Source organism: Equus caballus, chromosome 18 (assembly GCF_041296265.1).
Source record: "Equus caballus isolate H_3958 breed thoroughbred chromosome 18, TB-T2T, whole genome shotgun sequence".
NCBI classification, from domain to species: domain Eukaryota; kingdom Metazoa; phylum Chordata; class Mammalia; order Perissodactyla; family Equidae; genus Equus; species Equus caballus.
Window position 1 is genome coordinate 41,509,829 of NC_091701.1, and position 8,964 is coordinate 41,518,792.

The window sequence follows — 8,964 nt, forward strand, 5'->3', positions numbered from 1 at the left end:
GCTGGGAAGAAGTTGTGTGGAAAAAATACAAAGGTTGGAGTGAGAAATGCTTGAATGGGAGACAGCGAGTAGGCGGGCCTGGCTGGAGCAAATGGCAGTTATTGGGGCACCCAGGCAAATGAGGTCAGTCACTGGGACATTGGACTACCTCCTACTGGCTGTGGCATCAGGGTGAGACAGTCACCTGCTTCAGTTTTATCCTCTGTAAAGTGAAAAAAAGAAAAAAACCTTCCCTAATCCACTGCGGATAATATTCCAAAATAGCAGAGCTATGAATATGGACAGGATAGAGAGGAAACAGCCATATGTCATCTTCAGAGCAATTAGTGTAATGAAGAAGGGTGATGACAGCTTCCTGCCCTACTGACACCACATTTCCTCTTCAACGATTAGAAGTCTGAGAAAGAGCTAGTTTTTCATCTCTTCCTGAAGTGTTGTGGCTCTGAGGTGGAAATCTGTGGCAAAGAGCTTTTTAGCCATTGAGAAAATGATCCTTCCCCATACCCAGGTCTTGTGTCCATTTCACATTCACGTGGCAGGTGATGTAATGGTTAAAAGAGGCGCTCTGCACTTACCAGCAAGCCACTTAGCCTCGGTTTCCTATGTGAAACACCTCACTGCGGTGCTATATGAAATGAGATAAGGATGTGCAGTGCTTAGCACAGAGCCTGGCATATTGTCGCTATTCGTTCACAGGAGCTGTGAGTGTATGGGGAGGGAGTGGGGCAGCAAAGAGAAGAGCAAAGGAGAGGTCAGAAGCAGCGCTGCCAAGGACCGTCCTGTTGTCATGAGGTCTCCTGACCCAGGTTTGTATATCTTTCCATTGCTCAACTTATCATTTTGAATTAGAATTAATTAGGTATTTCTATCTCTCACCTGAACATGAGTTCCTGACTGTATTTTCCTTCTTTTTGAATCGCCAGGGCAGCATAGTTCCTGGCACTTCATAAATTCTCAAAAAGTTTCTGCTAAATGAATGAAGAAAGGAAGGAAGGAGGCTGAAAGAAATAACAATGTTTGGAGTCATTTGAGACTCAAGAAAAATATTAGAAACCTGAATTATGTTGAATGAAAACATAAACTGAAAGAAAATAAGTTGAAAGAAACTGCGGGGATTAAAACCCAGTGTATGGGTTATGGTGAGGGTCAAATTAACAAATATTTTTTGAGCACTGTAGGAATCAGGGTCTTGGCAAGAAAGGGTGAGACTCTGATTTGTAGGGAAGGTTTAATGAAGGGACTATTTACAAAGTATGGGCAGAGGGAAGAAAACAAAAACAGGATGGTAGAGCCCCTTTTTCTAGCAAGTGCTGGAAGCTGCCTTTATTATGCCTGGGCCTAAGGGAACAAGGACAGGGAGTAGTTACAAGAGCCCTGAAAGAACTGTTCCTATGGGACAGTGAACATCCAACAGGACAGGAGAGGAGCAGCTACTACCAAACACTGACGCCTGTAGGGGAGGAAGCTGAGAGAATAAATGGACTGTCGGGTCTTCTCTGCGCTCTGGTCTCTTCCCATTGGCTGGACCAGCTGGACGGCAGTGAGCAAGAGGTCCACAGAAGTCAGCTTCCCAGAGCATGGAGCAGGGTGAAGACTATGGACAGTGAGGCTGGAGAGACAAGCAGAGAATATCCAAGACAAGCAGCTCTGTCAATCTTTGTGCTGGTGCAAGGATACAACAGAGAAGAGGGCAGAATGAGTTCTTGACCATGATCGTAGAGTTTATAGTCTTGGGGGAGAAACAAACAGTAACCAAACAATTATAATAGAGTACGATACATGTCATGGTATAAGGTATATCTGAAACTCAACGAGTACTTAGAAGAGACACTTATCAAGGCTTGAGTCTCAGAGAAAACTTCCAAGAAAAAGTGGCATCCAAACTGGCACCTCGAATACTCAGCTGACTTCAAAAGATACAGTTAAGAGAATGAAAAGAAGCCACCAACTGGGACAAAATATTTGCAAATCATATATCTGATAAAGAACTTGTGTCTAGAATATATAAAGAACTCTCAAACACAATACTAAGAAAACAAACAACCCAAATAAGAAATGGGCAAAAGATTTGAACAGACACTTCACCAAAGAAGATATACAGATGGCAAATAAACACATGAAATGATTTTCAAGATCACTGGGCATTAGGGAAAGGCAATTTAAGCCACAGTGATATAATACTATACACCTATTAGAATGGTTAAAATTAAAAAGACTGGCCATACTAAGCATCAGCGAGGATGAGGAGAAACTGGAGCTCTTACATACTGCTGATAAGAATGTCAAATGGTGCAACCACTTTGGAAAACAGATTGGCCGTCTTTTAAGAAGTTAAAAAACATATACCTACTTAGTTTCCTAGAGATGCCATAACAAAGTACCACACCTGGGTGGCTTAAAACAATAGGACTTTATTCCTCTCACAATTTTGTAGGTCAGAAGCCCAAAATTAAAGTGTCAGCAGGGCTGGTTCCTTCTTGAGGCGCTGAGGAAGACTCTGTTCCATGTCTCTTTCCCAGCTTCTGGTGTTGACAATAATCCTTGGCAGATGCATTAATACAATCTCTGCTTCCATTGTCACACGGCCTTCTTTCCTGTCTCTCTCTCTCTATCTTCACATAACCTTCTTACAAGGACATCAGTCACTGGATGTAGGGCCCACCCTAAACAATAAGACCTCATTGTAACTATTTACATCTAAAAAGATCCTATTTCCAAATACAGTCACATTCTGAGCTTCCAGGTGGACGTGAATTTTGGGGGACACTATTCAATCCAGTACAATGACCGTATGATTCAGCCATTCCACTCCTAGGTATTTACCCAAGAAAAATGAAAGCATATGTCCATATAAGATTTGCACATGAATATTCAAAGGAGCTTTATTTGTAATAGCAAAAAACCGGAAACAATTCAGTTGCCCATTAAGGGATGAATGCATAAATAGGTTTAGGTATATCCAAACAATGGAATGCTACTCAGCAATAAAAAGCAATGAACTATTGATGCATGCAACAACATGGCTGCGTCTTGAAATAATTACGTTGAATGAAAGAAGCTAGACAGAAAAAGAGTACATACTTTATGATTCCATTTATATTAAATTCTGGAAAATGTAAACTAATCTGTGGTGACAAAAAGCAGATTAGTGGTTGCCTGGAAATGGGAATGGGAATGGGAATGGGGGGCTAGTGGGAGGAGAGAGACTTAGCTGACTCAAGAGGGAATCCACAAATGTTCCAGACAGAGGGAATAGAGGCAAGAGTGGACATAAGGTACTTGAGAAACTCTTGTAGTAGAGAGATTGGATATTGAGGTGGGAGGTTCTGGAAGCACTGAGGCTCAACAGGAAAGCTAGGGCTCCCAAATCGTGTTAAAAATCTTTATGCTAAAGCCAACAGGAAGCCATTAAGGAGTTTTATTGTGACAAGATTTATGTGTTACATTTTAGAGAGAACATTCCTGCTCTAGTATCAAGAATGGATTGAAGGTGAGTTATTCATAATGGTTAGGAGGCTGCTGCAGGAGTCTGGATAAAGAGATGGCCCTTGTCTGGACTAGAAGGCAGACAGTGAGGATTAGGAGACCTGAACATACCTTGTAAGATATTTAAGAGGAAGGCTCATCAAGACTTAGTATTTGACCAGGTGTGTTGAGGAGAAAGAGGAGTTGTCAGGAATGATGTCCCCTTTCTGGCATGGCCAATCTAGTGGTTCCATCCACTGAGAAACTAGTTTGGGGGGGGGGGGAGGTGTAGGACTTTAGTTTGCAATATGTTGAGAGGCTTATGAAACACTTAGGTGGAAATGTCTTGGGGGCAGTTGCATGCATGGGTATCAAAGTCAGAAACAGGATGGGAGCATAGATTTGGAGGTTATCTGTGGTTAATAATTAAAGCCATGGGAGTAGATGTGATTTTTGTAGGTTGAGAGAAGAGAGGCCTGAAAAGAATCCTAGGGGACAACAACATTTACGGGCCAGCTAGGGAAGCAGACTGAGAGGGAGTAAGGTGTCTAGAAGCTGAGGAGGAGTGTTTCAAGGAGAGAACCATCCGCAGCTTCAGATGCTCTGGAAAGGTCAAGGATTTAAGAACAGAAACGTACACTGTATTTAGGGACACAGAGGTAAGTTATAAACTTGGGGAGAGTGTTCCTAATAGTTGAGGGCAGAAGACACTCAACATTGGTGGTTTGAGGATGACTAGGAACAGAGATACCAAAAGTAGACAACTCTTTAAAGCAGTTTGTGGTTGTGGGGAAAAGGAGAAATAGCTGCACAGGCTGTGGGTTTATGGTTGGGGATGAGGGCAAATGTTGTTGTTATCATTATGCGATTTTTTTTTTTTTTGAGGAAGATTAGCCCTGAGCTAACATCTGCTGCCAATCCTCCTCTTCTTACTGAGGAAGACTGGCCCTGAGCTCATATTCCTCTACTTTATATGTGGGATGCCTATCACAGCATGGCTTGCCAAGCAGCGCCATGTTCGCATCCAGGATCTGAACTGGCAAACCCCTGGCTGCCGAAGCGGAACATGCGCACTTAATTGCTGTGCCACTGGGCCGGCCACTCATTATGCAATCTTTTAGATGAGAGACTTGAGCATGCTTGAATGCTGATGGGAAGAATCCAACAGAGAGGGAGAAGTCAAAGATACTTACTGTTGGAAAAGTCAAAGTGAGATCCCTGAGAAGGCAGAAGTTTCCAGAACAAAAAGTAAAAGGATTCACTTTGGAAAAGAAGGTTATTCCTCCCATTATAGCAGGAATGAAGGAAATAATGGCTGTGGACACAGGTAAGTCTGTAAAGGTAGAGTTGAGAGTTCTCTTATCTACTAGGTTCTAGTTTCTCAGCGAAGGAGCAGGGGAGTGCATCTGCTGAGAACAAGGGGAGAGCTGGAGTTGGGGAGAGGAGGTAAGAGTGGCCCTGATGTCCACAGAGAGAGCTGCTAGAGAAATGTAACTGGCAATCTGGGCATAACCAGGGGCCCAGATGTGGTCAGGGACCATGAATTTATAGTGAATCATGTTTTTCCTTAATGATGCTCAGCAGCCGAAGTACATGCAGGGAGAAGGTGGGTACTGGGCTTCATCCAGATTGATGTTATGCAATCAGGATATTGTGTACAGGGAGTTGAAGACAACGCTGAGAGGGACTGATGATGGTGGTGGCATCTCACAGGACTCGGCTCCAGGATCACAGATGGACAAGCGGAGGTTGGCAGACAGGGCTCTAGGGCCATCCGGTCAGTTTCAGATTCTGGCTTTGTCACTCACTAGTTGTTTGACGAGGGCAAGTCACTTGACCTCCATGTGCCTTAGTTGCCTCATCTGCAGAACTGGAATAACAATAGTGCCATTTCATTGGCTTCTTGTGGAGATTAAATAAATTACTATATGAAAAGTGCTTAGAACTGTGACTGACAGAGAGTAAACACTCAGCAAAAGTAGTTTTTATTATTAATTGTTATTACTTTAAATAAAAAATATTTAGGGGGCTGGTCCTGTGGGGTAGTGGTTAAGTTCATGCACCAAGTCATTGTATCTCGCCCAGCCTCAGTTTCCTTTCTATAAAATGGAGTAATAAGAGTGTCCAGCCCATAACATGGAAAGTACCCATAACCTGGCAAATAGTGAGTGCTCATGAAATGTAACCATGATTAGATAATACTCACAGGAGTTACACCACAAGTCATCATAGACTGAGGAGGACACTGAGAGAGTTTAAGTGATTTATTGTTGAAGCTTTACCCTGAGCTACCCATTAACTTTACGTAATAAGCTATCTCATTAAGAGGAAACTACCGTAGATAAAAGAGAATATTAGTTTATGTAAGACATGAGTTTTCTAACCTGTTTAATATGTATTTTTAGCAGCTTTCCTCCAGCCATTTATTAAACACTTCTGGATGTGTTCAAAATATTATTTCATGTTGTGATTTAGCAGTACCATGATATTTTAACTAATAACACCTATGGTGGCTGAAGTATGGAGGGGTGAAAAGAAGTGAAAATTCATTGGGCTAAGGGCCAATTTCAGTACTGAGTTAATGAACTACTTTTTCACCTTAGTCCAGGCAGCAATTTATATCAATTTAATTCAATTAATGGCTTTCCCAGTGTGTGGTATTTAGCCAGAAAGAATGTTCTACTCATTCGGAGGTTTCAGTTGAGCCTCTGTTTTGGTTGGGTGTGCACAGGGTGTCTAAAATTTGCTCCTGTCCATGCATAGCCTAATTTCTGAATGCACATGCTTTCCTTCGGCCCCCTTTGATGTAACTTTGTTGGAGATGTGCAGAGGAAGCAGGCAAAGGGGCACACATCTGTGGAAGAAAGAGAACCACCCTGCGACAGAAAGTCCACCAGCAGCACATGTTTTCTGAAAGCTAGCTGGCCCAGTAGTGCTCAGCCCTCACTGTGGTCAGAGTCACCCAGAGAGCTCTTAAAAACCACCAGTGCACGGACCATCATCCCCAGAGATTCTGATTCAAGTGGTCTGGGGTGGGACCCTGGCATCAGCATTTTTTTAAAGCTCCCAAGGTAGTTGTAATGTGCAGCTATGGTGGACAACTTCTGGGTCTGTGCTCAGAATCCACGTTGGGTTCTGAAAAGATGAGAGCAGGAGGTAATGTCTGGCGCACGAAAAGGAAGTGGAATCTACAATAAACCTGTCAGTTCAGGGAGACGAGGCTGGTTTTAAAAGTAAAATTTCCAGTTGGCTGTGTTGTTACTACAAAGGAGAGAGGCACAGGTGTGGGAAGCCGCAGCAGACTTGACATGGCTGTCACAGGAGAATGTTGCTGCCTGACTCTGGGGGCCCCCACTGGGGAACCAGAGCTCCTGAAGAGTCTTCTCAGGCCTCGTACCTCTGGTTGTCACCCCGTGGACTATAACTTTCCTAGAACTTAAGGCGAAAGGCTGGGGAGAGATCAATATTTATTTTAACATCTATTAATGATTTTCTAGTAATTTAGATATTCTATTCGATTTAATATTCAGAAAAGTGTACAAGATAGTTTGGGTAATCACTAATGCTCCTTTTAAATAAAAACAATAACGAGCAGAGGGGTTGCTGCACCTTTTGATTTCATGCAAAGACTGCCACCATAAATCCAGGCAGTGTTTGTGGGTGGGTTCACATCTCGAAGGAGTAGGTAAGGGGAGAAGGAGAAGGCAGATAGAGAGCAGGGTAGAACCGATGGGTTAAAGTCCTTCCTCCATTATTTCTTAGCTGTGTTACTTTGGTCAAATTACACAATCTGTGTACGCAGGATAATAACAACCTACCTTATAGGATTATCGTAAGATGAGAAACAATGTGAGCCAAATGCCAGGCACAAGCAGGGCCCCCAGAAGGATAGCCAGAGCCATTTTGAGGGGAGGAAAACGATGCTGATGGATCAGCGACAAAGAGCCTCTGTTGTCTTTATTCTTGTCTTATTGTGCATGCTTGGAGGATAGGAGACTTTGTCAAGTTTGATTTCTAAGCCAAATCGAAATGCTAAAGCTCAGGGTAGAGGAAATTGGGGGGTTGGACATGAGATAGTCATGGGGCAATGAAAAGAAACTTGCAGACCAAGGTGTTCACATGCCCTTCTTAGGTTAAACTGGTTAAATATTAAAGTTCAATGTAGCTTTCTGAGAAGGTCTGCAAAGCTAAGCGACTAGAGCACTAAGAAATTGGCAAACCTGTTTTATATTGCTAGTTCTCCTAGGAATCATTCACGGCTGGCTGCTTAGCTTTTCCATAGCTTAATAATTTTTCTAGGTTAAAACAGGAATCATAGTGGTGTCAAGTATATGGATTTTATAAAAGGAGAAGATATGGATAGCTAGCTGACCAGGAATCCATGAATAGAACTTAATTTTTCCTGCATTATGTTCATAAATCAACATATAGTTTTGTTTCTGTGTAATGGCTTTATTTTCATTTTCTTAGTAGAAAAAAGCAATTTATTAACATAAGCCTGAAAAGCTCAGCCTTTTAAACTAAGATTGATGGGTTAAATAACATTTTTAATATATTCCTAGTGAGTCCAGTAAATTAGAAAATTATAAAAGGCCTTTGTTGTAGTTTTATTGAGATAAAATTGATAAACAATAAACTGCACAAATTTAAAATGTACAATTTAGAATTTTTGACATTTCTATGCACCCATGAAACTATTATCATAATCAAGATAGTGAACACATCCATCATCCTTACAAATTTCACTGTGTTCCTTTATAAGCGCTCTCTCCCATTCCTCTCCATCCCAGGCTGCAGTCAGCTATTGGTCTGCTTTCTGTCACCAGAGATTAGTTAGGAATCTCCAGAATTATATATAAGTGCAATCATTTGTAAACTCTTTTTTTTTTGGTCTGGTTTATTTCACTTAGTTTAATTATTTTGAAATACAGCCATGTTGTTGTATGCATTAATAGTTCAATTATTTTTATTGCTGAGTAATATTCCATTCCATTTTCTGGATATACTGCAGTTTATCTGTTTACCTATTGATAGATATTTGCATTGTTTCCAGTTTTGTACTCTTATAAATAAAGTTGCTATGAACAGTCATGTACAAATTCTTGTATGGACGTATCCTTTCATTTTTCTTGAGTAAATAACTACAAGCAGAATAACTGGATGACATAGTAGTTACACATTTAACTTTTTAAGAAACTACCAACTTGTTTTTCAAGTGGTTGTACCATTTTGCCTTCCCACCGGGAGTATGTGGGAGTTCCAGTTCCTCCATGTGCTCACTGGTATGGGTCGAATTGTATCCTCCCAAAGATGTTAAAGTCCTAATCCTCAGTACTGGTGAATGTGACCTTATTTGGAAATAAGTTCTTTACAGATGATCAAGTTAAGATGAGGTCACCATGATATTTGGACACAGAGACAGACATGCACACAGGCAAAATACCATGTGAAGATGGAGGCAGAGATTGAGGTGATGCATCCAAGAGCTAAGAAATGTCC

At 41.6% G+C, this 8,964-nt stretch overlaps 1 long non-coding RNA gene across 1 annotated transcript; it reads left to right on the forward strand.

The window, feature by feature from the left end:
- The first annotated feature begins 569 nt into the window (after positions 1–569).
- LOC138918659 (uncharacterized) lies at positions 570–8,564 on the forward strand. The gene is made up of 2 exons (XR_011428246.1): positions 570–806; positions 924–8,564. It is a non-coding gene; the product is annotated as an uncharacterized lncRNA (long non-coding RNA).
- The last annotated feature ends 400 nt before the right edge of the window (positions 8,565–8,964 follow it).